This window comes from Macrotis lagotis, chromosome X (assembly GCF_037893015.1).
Source record: "Macrotis lagotis isolate mMagLag1 chromosome X, bilby.v1.9.chrom.fasta, whole genome shotgun sequence".
In the NCBI taxonomy this organism is placed as follows: domain Eukaryota; kingdom Metazoa; phylum Chordata; class Mammalia; order Peramelemorphia; family Peramelidae; genus Macrotis; species Macrotis lagotis.
The window spans coordinates 494,845,265-494,860,849 of record NC_133666.1 but is presented as its reverse complement, the minus strand read 5'-3'; positions in this window follow the sequence as shown (position 1 = coordinate 494,860,849).

Here is a 15,585-nt window from a genome sequence, read left to right as displayed (position 1 = left end):
CCTGTGGTGCACTTTAATCTGTATCACTACATTGTCCCCACTTGTAAAATGAGGGAGTTAGATTAAATGATCTCTAAGTCCCTTCTACCTCTAAATTATATGATCCTAATAAAAACTCATAACACTCCAAGTCTCATATGTAAAATAGTAACATTTTAGACTGCTTGGTATAAATTTGATATTAAAACTAATGCCTCTTCTCTGCATCAGGGGTTGCTAATTGACCTTTCAGAGTCTGTACCAGAATCCATTCTTTTTTTCAGGTTAACCATCTTATGTGACACTCAAGGGCTATTTAATATAAAGCTGTTCATTCACCCCACTATGGTCCAGTTTTATAAATCATGCCAGGTGAATGTGGGATGATAAGCTCTTCCAAAGTGGCATCCCTATTTAAGCTGTACATGCCAATTAGAACAGTAAACACTGTAAAAGCAGTCACTGAAAAATTCATGTGGTACAACTTCATCACATTGTTAGCTGAATTTGTTGGTTATTAACCAACATTAGATTTAACAGTCTTGCATTCATTTAGATAAATAATGCTACATTGTAATTTCAAATGCTCCTTGAACCAGCCATGATCAGAATGAAAGATGCAATCTGTAAATTTTATAATCTACCTACAAGTCATTCATAGTAAAAAATCCTGTGCTTCAGGATGAAGGCAAAAGTGTCTATACCTCTCCAAAGCCTCTGAAAGCCTATGCCTTTGAAAATTCTCTCCCAAAACACATTACAAGACAAAATACTATTCTTTGTACATGATGAAATGCCTGTAAGAGCCTGCCTTTTGGACTTTAAATAATTCACACCTCTATTAGTAAGATAAGCATATCTGTGTTTGTTTTCTGACTTGGACTATTTCATATCTCTGTATCTTCTCTCACAAAGAAGATAGCTAACATTTTGGATACAAGTCAGCCTGCAGTCTTCCCAAACTTACTCCTTATATCAAAGACTCTAAGATAATATAATAGCAGAAACACTGAGTTGGATATTTTCTTAAAGGATTCTAATTCTCCCCAAGGACCCTTCTTTATGTTCACTTTCCCCAGACAAGTTCTCTAGGGTGTGAGGTCAAGGTCAAACTAGAGCCTAACCTTAGGATCGTGCTAAAATGTTCCCTCAATATTCAACTACCCCATACTTATATCTTCTCTTCTACTCATGAAATTATGCACAAGAAGAGAAATGAATAGAGAATATTTATATGAAACTAGGAGAAAAACTACTATCAGGTACATGCCTTGGAACAATTAGGGAGCAAGACAAAAAACAAAACTAAAACTAAAGCCTCCTCTGCCTTCTAGACACATGTAATGCACATATTCTCATTCAAAGTACAGAATGATGCTAAAGAGGAGATGGTAGAAAAAAGTGTTTTATCATAGGTCCTCTTTTCTTTGTACACAATCTCACTTGATGATCTCATTAGCTCCCATGAGTTCAATTATCATCTCAGTGCTGATTATTTCCATATGTATATATTTTGCCCTAAACTCTCCTCTGAGTTCCCAGACCTCATCACTACTTATTGGATATTTTAAACAGGATGTCTTGTGGACATCTCAAACTAATAGATTTCAATATCTTTCCTCCAAATCCCACCCCTATTCTAAACTTACCTCTTACTTGCAAGTATACCACCATCCTCCCAGTCTTCCAAGTTCATAGCCTCAGAGTCATCTTGTCTGCTTACTCTCATTCATCTCTTGTGTGCAACCAGTTACCAAATCTCAACCAATTACTTGGTCAAGACTGTCTCCCAATTTCCCAGCCACAAGTCTCTCTCTATCCCAATAAATTCACTGAGATGATTTTTGTACATGATGATTTTTGCATCCTTGCAACCTCACTCAAAAATTTAATCCCATTAAATCCCCTCTAGTATGTAATATCTCTTCATATGGCATTTAAATTTCTTCATGATCTGATTCCCTATCTTTCCAGTCTTCTTGAACAAATTAACTAATTTGCTATTACTGGAACACAATGATCTGTCTCTATATATCTTAATGCTTTGTATTAGTCATTTCCCCATACATTGAATGCTCTACTTCTCCATTCCTTCTCTGAAGATTTCATTCAAAACCAGCTCCAGATAGTTTTTTGTTTGTGTTTTGTAAGGCAATGGGGTTAAGTGACCTGCCCAATGTCACTAGGTAATTATTAAGTGTCTGAGGTTGGATTTGAACTTAAGTCCTCCTGATTACAGGACTGGTGCTCTATTCACTGTATCACCTAGTTGCCACTCCAGATAGTTGTAATCATGTCACCCCCTGACAGCTAGATGGTATAGAAGAAAAAAGCACTGGGTCCAAAATCAGAAAAAAATGAATTCAAATTTCACATAAGGAAAGGGAACCAGTTTTTATTAAGTTCTTGTTATATGTCCATCACTTTATGAATACTTTATTGCATTTGATTGACATGATGTCCCTGTAGGTAAGTGCTATTATTATCACCATTTTATAAATGAAGAAACTGAAACAAGAAGATGTCGAGTGACTTGATCAGGGTCATCTAGCTAGTAAATATCTGAGATTAGATTTAAACTCAAGTCTTCCTGACTCTATTAACCATAAAAATAGGAATAATATTAACACCAAGCTCACGGAGTTGGTGCGAAGATCAAATAATAATTATAAGGCTCTGAGAACAATACTGGCACATAGTAAGTTCTTAATAAATGTTTGTTGATTGAAGGCATAAGTTGTAAACAGCTTTTCTTAGGGGTCTGGTTAAGAGAGGAAAGATGAAGGATCTAATTTTTTTTAAAGAAAGTGGTAGTCTCAGACATGTGTGTAGGCAGAAGAGAACCAGTTGATAGAGAATGAAGATAAGAAAAAGAGGATGATTGAGGTGCTGACAAAGATAGAAAGGGATAAAAGGGTTAAAAAACGTATGTAGATAGTTTGGATTTCTTCCCTTGAGTACTGTCTGCTCATATTAATTGATAATTTATGAATTGGGGCAAAGGAATTTGAATCAGTTCCTTACATATCTTGGAAATGAAGCCATTATCAGAGAAATTTACTGCAAAGATTTTTTTTTCCCATTAACTATTTCCTTTCTAAGGTATCTATTTGAAAAATGCTCCAAATCACTAATATATAGAGAATTCAAATTAAAGAAATTCTATGATTCTGCCTCACAAAAAGTTGTCTAAAAAGAAAATAACAAATATCCAAGGGGCTGAGGGTAAACAGACATATTGATGTACTATTGATAAGTCTGTGAATTTAGTCCAGACGTTCTGAAAAACAACTTACAACTAACTATGCCAAAAAGTTGTTGAATTGAATGTCCTTTGACCCCCCCCAAAAAAAAACAACTATTAGGCCAATATACCACAGGATTTTTTAAAAGAGGATAAGTACTATTTTTATAAAAATATTTATATATCGGGCAGCTAGGTGGCATAGTGAATAAAGCACCGGTCCTGGAGTCAGGATTACCTAGGTTCAAATCTGGTCTCAGACACTTAATAATTACCTAGCTGTGTGGCCTTGAGCAAACCACTTAACCCCGTTTGCCTTGCAAAAAAAATATTTATAGATCTTTTGTAATGGAAAAGAAGTGAAAACCAAAAAGGGCATGAATTTGGCGGGGGGGCTGCTGAAAAAATTATTGTATCTGAATATAATGGAATATAATTGCAGTATTAGAAATGGTTTTAGGGAAATTTGGAAAGAATTGTATGAACTGATGCAGAAATGAAATATGAGCATAACAGAGAGACAATTTATACTATAACATCAATATTGCAAAAATAAATAATTCTCAAAAATATTAGGAATATGATCAGTGCAACCAGAAAATTAATGATTAAGACTGCTCACGGGGCGGCTAGGTGGCATAGTGGATAAAACACCGGCCCTGGAGTCAGGAGTACCTGGGTTCAAATCCAGTCTCAGACACTTAATAATTACCTAGCTGTGTGGCCTTGGGCAAGCCACTTAACCCCATTTGCCTTGCTTTAAAAAAAAAAAAAAGACTGCTCTCCACCTCATGGCAGTGTAAGGGTGTTATATGCAGAATGAGATACATATTTTTTAAAGTGGACAATGTAGGGATTTCTCTTCTTTGACTGTGCTTGTATATGACAAGAGTTTTATAGTTCTTCCACACTCCTCCTTTGGGAAGGAAGAGAAGGAAGCAAGAAGAAATAAATGCTTGATAAAGTTTTTAAAATAAAAAGTTTAGAAGTGCATGAAGAGGACATGGCCATGGTTTGTGAAAAGGAACCAGATTATCAGAGGTTAGAATGAGGAAGAAAGAGTGAGAAATAATGTCAAGTAGTTTGAAATGAAGAGAAGGGAAAAAAGGGAACCTATAGCAAAAATTCAATGAGATAATCAATCACCAAAGATTTATTAAGTACCTGCTTTGAGTCAAGCAGTCTGCTAATCACTAGGGATATATAAAAAATAAAAACACAGTTCCTGCTCTCAAGGATCTCACAATCTAATGAGGAGCTTGCTATCAAATGTAAAAACAGTTTCAATTTTCTCAAGTATGAGATGAGGTCTCAAAGTTAGCGGGGTGGGGGGGAAGAGGAGGGATTTGGGGGGGGGGGGATGAAGAAAGAATCTATAGATTTGAGGAGAAAAGAGTAACTTTGAAACAGCCACTGTGGGGAGTAGGATATAGGAGCAAGTAAAAAAGTTTGCTTGCTGAACTCAGGGCTTGCCCAGTCAGTTTGGTTGAATGATTTCCTCAACCTCTGTTTGGTAACCCATGAACAGGAGTTAGGAGGTAGATGATGGGAGTTTGGCAAGACATGAAGAATGATAAGAAAAGAGGACAAAGGAATTCAAGAGCAGAGGACAATGTAAACTGAATTGGTTATCTCTAGGTTTGAGACTGGAAAGGAAGGAAAGATTTCCTAATAACATCAATAACCTAAGTAACTATTAAGGGGCAAAAGGAACGGCGATTGTGCTGAGGTTTTAATGTTTTAGAAGAGGAAGCATAGAGTAGCCAGGTGACTCAAACTATTGGGTTCTGGGTCTGAAGTCAGGAAGACTCATCTTTCTGACCTCAGACATTTACTAGCAGTGTTGTGACCCTGGGCAACTCACTTAACTCTGTTTGCCTCAGTTTTTTCATATGTAAAATGAATTAGAGAAGGAAATGGGCAAACCCCTATAGTATCTCTGCCAAGAAAACTCCAAATGGCATCATAAATTGTCAGGCAAAACTAAAAAAATTACTGAACAATAACAAATGCATGCTGAAGTGACTAACATTTATTTAAGTATGATTTGGAATATGAATTTTATTTTCTGAAATTCCAAGATTGGTTAGTCTATGCTGATTTTATTTACATATTTATGCACACACATATATGTATATATATATATATATACATATATATATATATATATATATATGAATATGTAAATTGTAGCCAAAGCCTTCAAGAGTTCAGGAAGAGGGGGCAGCTAGGTGCCGTAGTGGATAAAGCACTGGCCAGGGAGTCAGGAGCACCTGGGTTCAAATCCGGTCTCAGACACTTAATAATTACCTAGCTGTGTGTCCTTGGGCAAGCCACTTAACCCCGTTTGCCTTACGAAAAAAAACTAAAAAAAAAAGTTCAGGAAGAAAGGAATATGTGTGATTACACAGAATTTCAAATAGAATATTTCATAATGATAAACAGAACAATAAAAGGAACTTAAATGAGGAAAACTAAGATGAACCAGGAAGCAAGAGGCCAGGGATGCAAGCTTATTTGAATACAAATAACTGACAGAGGGACACTATTTAATTGGCATGGCATGTAGCTGACACAGACAATTGATCAGGAAGAAGGAAACTAAATTTAGCAGTTAAAAGAGACATTTCTCTTGAACATGATTAGGACAGCACCAAAATGTCACACAAAAGAAAGAAAAAGACCCCCAACCACTCACCAACTATAGCGCTCCTCTGACACAGGCTACTGGCTAAAAGGGCAATCAACCTTAACATGACAGGATGAAACAGAATCCTTAGTTTGCTTCTACCTATGTATCCATCTTTTTTCAACATAACATTTCCTGAATCTCCTCTTCTGTTCTCCTGTACTCCACCACCTGTACTCCTCCTCTCTATTCTCCTGTACTCCACCACCACCAGCATCACTATCACCACAGCCTACATCATCCAAATTTTGATGCAGTTCAACTTTGTGGAGTTTCAAAACAATGGACATCTGGTTTGGGGGTTGTTTGTTTTTCTCAATGTTACTTCTTTCAAAAGGCTTTGAATCTACTTAGCATATGAATCCTGTAGGTTTTCCCCCAACCCATGAGTGATGAATGGATTGAATATGAGATTTTTCTAATATGAATGTCAGAAGCAGAGATGCAGAAGAATGGAGAGGGGGTCATGGCACTTCGTAAAGAGGTATCACATTGCACCAGAAGAGAAGCCAAGAGTTATGACAAATGAAATAAGTGGAACTCCCCTGATGAGGTGACCAAGCTGATGAGGAACAATATGGATAAACAGAAAAATAGGAATCCAGGTTCTTTTGTGCATTGAAGCCATGGGTAAGACTAGTTTGGTATAGATATAGACTATGTGAGAAACTGAGACATTCTTCCTTCCCACTCCCATAGGAGTCAAGAAGTTTGCTAAACTTCCCATTTATTTTAGTGCTGAAGCAGAAACCTACTAGAGCAAAGTTTGGAAGGAGATTATGGGAAAACAGAGATTATAATCTCTTCTGAGACACATTTGTCTAATCCAGTTACACTTCTTACTAAGAAGATCCTCCACCCTCATGGACAATGAGTGAAGATAAGCAAAAATGTTATAATTGCTAGAAAAATACACATCTAGTGATTCTTGCCAGAACCTAGGTTAGCCTAACTCAGAGGGGCCAAGCCAGTCACTAGCTTTCCTGAGGATATTGATGAAAGGATATTAACTACTATAAGAAACCCCATTGTTAGAGTGGTATATTGAGGGGAGGACCTGCAGGATGCAATTATGCATAACAAAAATTTCCAAAACCAGTTCAACCCTTAACTGAACCCAAATCTAATGGCCTTTTCCTAAGCCTCATTCTCCCTGACCTCTCTGCAATCTTGGACATTATAGATCATCTTCTTGATACTTCCATCTTTCTAGGTTTGGGGATACCACTCTCTCCTGTTTCTCTTCCTACTTATCTGACCACTCTTTCTATCTCCTTTGCTAGATTCTCATGCAGATCATGTCTTCTATCCAAAGGTGTTCCTCAGGGTTCTGCCCTGAATCATCTTCTCTTCTCCCTCTGTAGTTTTTCACTTGATGAGCTCATCAGTTCCCAGTTATGTGATTACACCTCTCTATTCTAATGATTCTTAAATTTATTTATCTTGTCTTAACATCTCCTAACTTTCAATATCAAAACTCCAATTGCCTTTCAAGCATCTCATAACATATGTATAGGAGACATCTTAAATTCAACATATCCAAAACCGAATTTGGTAATCCTCCCCACCCCCCCCCAAACACTACCCCTCCCCTGGAGGACAACACCATCCTTCTGGTCCCTTAGGCTGCCAGACTAGATGATGTCCTCATTTTTTCACTATCTTTTCACTTCCCATATCAAATCTGTGGTCAAAGTCTTTTGATTTCATCTTTTCAATATCTCTCAAAAATTTCCCCTTCTCCCTTCTGACAATGTCACCACTCTTATGAAGCCCCTCATCATCTCACACCTGGTCCATTGCAATAGTTTGCTAGTGGGTAGGCCTTCGCCAAACTTGTCTCCACCATAATTCATCCTTCATGCAGTCACCAAAGTGATTTTTTTCAAAGTGCAGGACTATGTCATCCCCCTATTCAATAAACTCGCATGATGCCTCTTGCCTCCAGGAATATATACAAAATTCTCTGCTTGGCATTCAAAATCTTCCATCACCTAGAATCTAATTACCTTTTGAATCTTCTTACACCTTACTCTCCATCACATAATCTTTGATCTAATGACACTGACTTCTTTGCTGGTCCACAAACAAGATCCCCCATCTCTTGACCTAAGGTATTTTCCCTGGCAGGGAAATGTTCTCTCTCGTCATTCCTACCTACAGTCTTTTTTGATTTTCTTTAAGTCCCAACTAAAATCTCATATTCTAGAGGAAGACTTTCCCATCCCTCTTAATTCTAGTGCCTTCTCCCTGTTAAATATTTTCTATTTTTTCTGCATATATCTTGTTTACATATATATATATATATATATATATATATATATATATATTCCTTTGTCTATATATCATCTATATATTCCCCTATTAGATTGTGAACTCTTTGAGGGAAGGAACTATCTTTGGCCCCATTTTGTATAGAGTGCCAAATAGACATTGAGTACTTATTAAATGTTTAATGATCAATAGATTAGTTAATTATCTTTCTTGGCTAACATTCTAAGTCAGAAGAATTGATCAGTGCATTCAAGAGATGATTCATGATGGAAGGAAATGGAACTTGGCTGGATTGATGCACAGTCCATTCTGATGAAGATTCTGGCAAAGCATTATGATTAATAAGAAAGGTTATCAGACAAGAAGCATTCTCCCATCTCTAGCCCCCACCCCACCACCACCACCCCCTACCCCCACACACACACACAAAACTATGTTTTGTACTTAGGTATTGAATCTCACAAGAAAAAATTTAGCATCAATAATGGGCAGTTATAAGGAACTACATGTGCAAAGCTATTTGTTGTTGTTCAGTCATGTCTGACTCTTCTTGACCCCAGAGTTATTTGACATTTCCTTCTCCAGCTTATTTTATAGATGAGGAAATTAAGATAAATTAGATTTACATGACTTTCCCAGGATCAAACAGCTAGTAAGTATCTCAAGCCAGATTTGAACTCAAGTTTTTCTAATTCTAGGTCTGGTACTCTATCACTTCACTGCTTTGTGCAAAGCTTGAAGGCTTTCCTTTTTTTCATTTATTTAAGGATTTCTGTTTTCCCTAGTACAATTCCACTGAATTCAATTTCTACTTGACTAGTCTAGGGGGAATAAAAACAAAAGAAGATAGAGGCTAGCCTAGGGATGATAGTAAAATTTCCCCTCAATCAAAATCAATATCCCTCCACCTCTAAATAGTCCTTCTCTTTTCCACCCAGGTGTATGAACAAACAAGGAGATCTTCAGGTATCACTTACATGCAACTCAGAACAATAGCTAGGTGTGAATAAATACTTGAAAAGACAAAGCAGCGTATTTGACTAGCCATTGGGTTACTAATCAAAAAGAGTAGATGCTAGTCTTGATTATGCCACTGCTGCTATATGAAACCTTCTAGAAAGCAGGTACATTCAGTATATCTTTGTTGACTCCAATAGAATGAGTTGTTTGATTTTTCAGAGTCTCTGTTCCCTCTGTTAAATGAGAGGGTTCAAAAGTTCCTGATAATTCTAATATGCTTTGAGTCTTTCTCTAAATAATTCTTCAGCACCATATTGGTTAAACTTAGGACTCAAGAGTAACATGGAAATGTTCTGTTTGAGCAGAAGTAGCTAGTGGGTGTAATGGATAAAGCACCAGAGCTGGAATCAGGAAAAGTCGACTTCAAATCTGTCCTCAGATACTTACTAGTTGTGTAAGCTTGGAATAATAATAATACTTACCTCCTAGGGTTCTTATGAGATAATTGTAAAGCACAGTACCTGGCACAATATTAACGTCAGCTATTGGTTTAAATTATTATTATTGAGCAGAAAAAGATATCTCTTCTTTCAGTTCTGATTTTCCTATTTGAGAAATTCAGGTGTAAGTTATAATGAACTTCAATGTAGTATAAAGCTTGACCTATTACTTTCTACAATTATAAATTCTTTTGTTTCTCCAAAATAATCTCTCCACTGTCAAATCCTTAATTGTCCAGAATTCAACATGAACATACACTGGTGATTGCATAAAAGGAATACTCCTTATGTCGTACACTAAGGACCCAAGACAGTTGAGTGTTTTTTTCCTCTTTAGTAGTTCAGCCATCAAATATGAGGCTTGAAACTGCATTCATGTGCTAAGACTTGATAGAAAGTGGGATGGCACAGTGTGAAACGATCTGATAGCACGAAAAATTGTTGTTAGGAGGTGTTGGCACTTGAAAAACAACACATCGTGTTCCTATTGGCGTCAGCATGAGCTTTCTCCAAGAACGTTTGTGCCATGGCCTCTGTTTGGAAATCTTCTGTATCACAGCTGATGGTGAGTGCAAAGTGTGTTAACAAGAACCCTTCCACTACCCACTCCCCCCCAGACTCAGGAGGATGCAGTGAGGTGACTTGAGTAGACACTGATGCAATTTTACCATCAGTTAGACACTTTCTTTTTTGACTTTAACATGTATGTGTATATGTATGTGTATGTGTATACATGTGTGTGTGCAAAAACAATACTGAGAAAGAGTCAAGAGTGCATTCACAGAGTGTTCTAATGGTTAAAGATTTTTAACAAAACAAGTCCACTGGGACAGAGTTCGCCAAAAAATGAATAGTAACTGCTAAGTAAGTCTCAACTGATGCAGCTGAGAGTTTAATACCTATTGAATCATTTCCCCCTCCATTTCTGGCTTTTCTTCTGGAAGATTTTCTGGGGATTTCTTGTTATTGTTTCAAAGCTCTTAGGACTGGAAAGAGTAATGCTTCTCGTGGGTAGATTGACTGTGACATCTGCTCATATGTCCTTGATCATCACTTTTAGCTTTCCAGTTGTGACTAGTGGATCTTTTCTTGTTAAATCAATTCCTCCCCTGTTCCTGCCCACCAACCCCCATTTCTAGATTTTGGGTCTTTCTGCCTCTGTCCTCATTCAAGTGAATAAAAAAAATATGGCATGTCACTTCCCTTATTTCCTGCCTGTATTTCTACTAACATGAGTTGGGGGAATGCAATACTTTTTTGGAAAGAGGAAAGGGGAGGGAGTGTCTATGTTCTAAGCAGAAGTTACTATGTCTTTTAAGTGGAAGTTTTTAGCATACTCATAGGATTGTGTGAGTGTGTGTGTGTGTGTGTGTGTGTGTGTGTGTGTGTGAAGAGAGAGAGAGAAAGAGAGAGAGAGAGTTTGAAAGAGGAGAGAGGGAGGGAGGGAGGGAGAGAGAGAGAGAGAGAGAGAGAGAGAGAGAGAGAGAGAAAGCAATAGAGAGTACCAGGAATTATCTATGCATAAAGAAATTAAAAGAGAATATTTTCCAGAGCAATTGAAGCCCATCTCCTGAACAATGACGACAGCTCCTCATTTTCGACAACAATAGAGGGCACGTAGGAGTCAGCTCATTAGAATATCTGTGGCTCTTTTCTGTTCTCTCTGCATTAAGCCCCCATAATGTCAGTTGTCACTTATTAATGACAATTAACTAGTAATCAGCAGTGAGACTCTTCGAGGTGGTCTTCGCCTGACAGGTGAAGAAAGAGAACATTGCGTAGTGCCATGCAGTGACATGGAACCTTCAAAGGGAGCACGGCATTTCCATAAATTATTTCAGAAAGAAATTTTCTTTTATATATTCTCTTTAAAGCTTAAGGATCTTTAACCCTAAAAAGGCTACAGGATTGTAGCTGCCCTTCCCTTTCCCTGTCTTTCTCATAATAGAGGATCTGCAGAATTGCTCTGGAATAGGGTGCCTGTCTCTGGAGGGTGCAGTTGTTCATTCATCCAATTATGAACCATTCCTTCATCCAACTATTCCATAACACCTGTTTGATATTCAATATTTAGCTCCAAATATTACTCTCGGATGTCGTGGTCTTCTTCAGGAATGAAGGACAAACAACAACAACCAACTATTACCTCCTGTTTATGCTGATTGAGAGCCTTGTTGCTATTGTCCAAGTTGATTGTACAAAGGTGTTTCACCAATTTCTATCTATTTATTCATGAAAATGCCTAATTCAGACTAATCTTTCTTTTCTACAGAGCTCCTTAATTTTCAGTATTTCACAGTTATACAATCACTTCCCTCAGAATATCCATCCTCAGTGGCCAACAGAGAATATATTTTGTTAAGTCTTATTAGAATATGGATGGATCTTTGATTTTTTTCATCAGTTCAGGAAACACCCTGCATAGGAACATTTCCCATGAACATGGATCATGACCAATCTATGACATAGCAAATAAGGCCTAATGAGTTGCCGGGACCCATAGAGGCTAAGAGTCTAGTTCAGAGTCACACATCTAGTAAGTGTCCAATACAGGGTTTCAATCTAGGTTTTCCTAACTCTAAACCCAGTAGCTAATGTTTAATTCAATTCTGAACTTGTGTCTGGTCAAGTCAATCAATCACAGATCACAGAATTTCAGAATTGCAAAAGAGTTGGCTATCATCAAAACTACTTTGCCCATAGCAGGCCCACACATTGTCCTATTGCTCCTCACTGTTAAACTAATAAATAAATACACAAATAAATAGTCAGCACTTTTATAGGAAGAAAACTACACAAGCAAATAGCAAGCACAATACAAAAATGTAGATAAGAGACACTTGAAGGAATACAACTTGCATTCCTATTAACTCTCATGAGTCTCCTTAAACTTCATAGATTTACACTTCTTTAAAAATGAGAGATCTGTTCATGTTCCTCTTCTCCTAATAAAATAGTTACTGTATTACTTCTAAGATAAAATAGAAACTATATAACTTAGAATTTAAAGCCCTAAACAAAATGACTCCCACCTAACTTTTCAATTTAAATTACTCCCTTTCTTGCATCAATATTCCACTCAAAATGTATAAACTAGTTATTCCCCAAACTCAACATCCATTTCTCAATTCTAGGTTCTTGAATAAGTTGTCCTCAGGTTTGGAATGTCCTTTCTTCTCACCATCACTTCTGAGAATCCTTAAACTCCACTTAGCTTCAACTCAAATTCTACTGTCCATATGTAATTTTCACCAGTTGTTATTTTCCACTTCAACCAAATGTTAGTTTTCTCTAATTTCTTCTGATTACCATACGTTTACTTATCTGTTTACAAGCCGCATAACATGCTAAGAATGGAAGGGCAGAGACTATTTGGGCCATGTTAGTGCCTAACATAATGCCTCTTACAAAACAGACAATAACCTTTTGCCGAATTGCTGATCTTAAAAGATAATACAAGAATTTCATCCTTAGACAAGAAAATGGAGGCCTGAGGTGATGATCTGATTTGCCCAACATTGTCTACTGCTTCTCATTTCCTAAACTGTTTTGGTTGCCCTGAAGAATACCAGTTAACAATTTTCAATAATATTTCATTTGGATGGTGAAAGTAAAGTCTACACGATGCCACAGAGGGATGCATCTAATGCTCAGCCTTTGGGGAGTTCAGAAGCTTAAGAGAGGCAACATGTGCCCATGGGAAAGGGACTTTAATGATGTCTTGCTGTGGGAAATCTCAGTGTATAAAGACAGCTTTACTGTGTATGTTAGAAGTATATTTAGCCAGTGTATTTCCTATTGTCGTTTGTAGCTACTGAACTCCAAACAACTCCATTAGATCTTCCTCCCAAGACAACAGATCATAGTCAAGAAATAGAAGAATTGTAGTAGTACCAATGATATCAAACTTTGCATCTCTCTTTCACACTCAACATATTCTTTATATGGCATTTTGTTCTTTTAAGTGTAAGATATTAGATGCGTAAAAGACAAACACAAACAGAATCTCAATCTCAGAGAAACAAAAAAGTCTATTTTAGGAGGAACTTTAAGGAAAGTGAGAGATCATCTGGAAATATATAACTTTCTACCTCCTTTTATAGAAATCTAATTTTTTTTCTCTCAGAAATTGAAGAATCATAGGAACTTGCTTCATTGTTTTGTTAAAGGAATTTTTTTAATGACATTACAATGCTTCCATGACAACAAATAAGATGTTACACATTGTCATTGCAAAGTTTCAACTATATCACTAGCACCTGAAGATTAATGTTCAGGTTAAATTTATTTATTTATTTGTTTGTTTGTTTATTTATTTAGGTTTTTTGCAAGGCAAATGGGGTTAAGTGGCTTGCCCAAGGCCACACAGCTAGGTAATTATGAAGTGTCTGAGGTCGGATTTGAACTCAGGTCCTCCTGACTCCAGGGCCGGTGCTCTATCCACTGAGCAACCTAGCCACCCCCAGGTTAAAATTTAAAAAAGCAATAAAGTAAATAGAATGACATTTCAAATGATGATGGAATATGCAACTTTTCTTCTACTTTTAAAAATAAAAATATTCAATATTTTATCAGAATTAAATTGTCTAAAAATTTAGTATCATTGGTTTCCACTGACTAATGAAAGAATGATAAAAAAAAATGGAATGTGACCCAACCAATATGTCTAGTGTTCAGAAAGATGATGAGTCCTCTTTTAAGATGGGGCAATTTGTCATACTATTTAACAATGTAAAAACCCATGATTTCATTAAATGGAACAAATATTTAATCTCAGCATCCTGGAATCTTGAGTATCCAAGTTGAGTTAAGAATTTTACAATGCTAAAGAGGATCTGAATACAATTTTGAAAAAGTAACAAACTTTATATATAGAAAGATTTTTATCAACTGATTTATAAATGTACTTAAAAATGAAATATTGACATCCTAGGACAATGTTGTAACTTTAAAAAGACAAAAACTTCAGGATAATTATAAGTTTAGTTTCTGTAATCTCAATTTTACTCAGAAGAGTCAAAGGTTGAAGTTGATTAGTAAGTATAATAACAATTGATTGATAAACCAATAATCAATTAAAATTGGGCATAATGACACAAGTTATTTATTAGAAAGCTATCACCTAGAGATATAGCCTAATCTATAATTTTATGGAGTCTTAAGACTTCTTTAAACTAAGTCTGTATATAAAGAACTTTATAATTCCAATAACTCTGAACATTATTTTGAAATAGCATTTATTATACAGCTACTTGCTCTGTTGCTCCAAGAGAAAAGGAACTCTTAGCTTGAGCAGATCAGAGAAAATAGAAAACATTACTCTGAAGCCCTCCTGTATTAAACATTTGTAAAAGCTTCACCAAAATGAGGGAAAAAATGTTTCAATATTAGGAAATATGAGGTACATCATAATAGCCTCTAGGAAATCCACTTGGCTAAGGGAAGCCTGGAATGCTTTAGTAAATGAAAGTAGTCCTGTGGAGAATAAGATTTAAAATTTGAGCAAGAATTTTTTCTTATGATTTATACTTTTAGGATACTGCCGCTCCCAATTTGATTTTAGTGAACTCTTCCTCTTCCCACATCCTTGTTGCTACAGAAGTCCTACTCAGATAAAAAGCCAGTTTTAGAAGGAGTGTTTGGAATGGAAAGTTTAAGGACAAAAAGACTACTTTTCTGTGTTTCATTTACCCTGGAACACTATAGTCTTTCCAACCTAAAAGAAAATTGAATCAGTTGAGATTTAGATAGTGTAAAATATACCAAACAAATACTCTCATTAACTAGAACCCAAATATGTACGTGAGTCTTAAGACTCTATATTTGGTGGAAATGGGTTCTATCATGACATTTTTACTAAGTCAAACTAGACCAAACTGCAAATATTAAGGTTGAACATTGTTTAGTGAACCTTCAAATTTCTGATTATAAGAAAAACA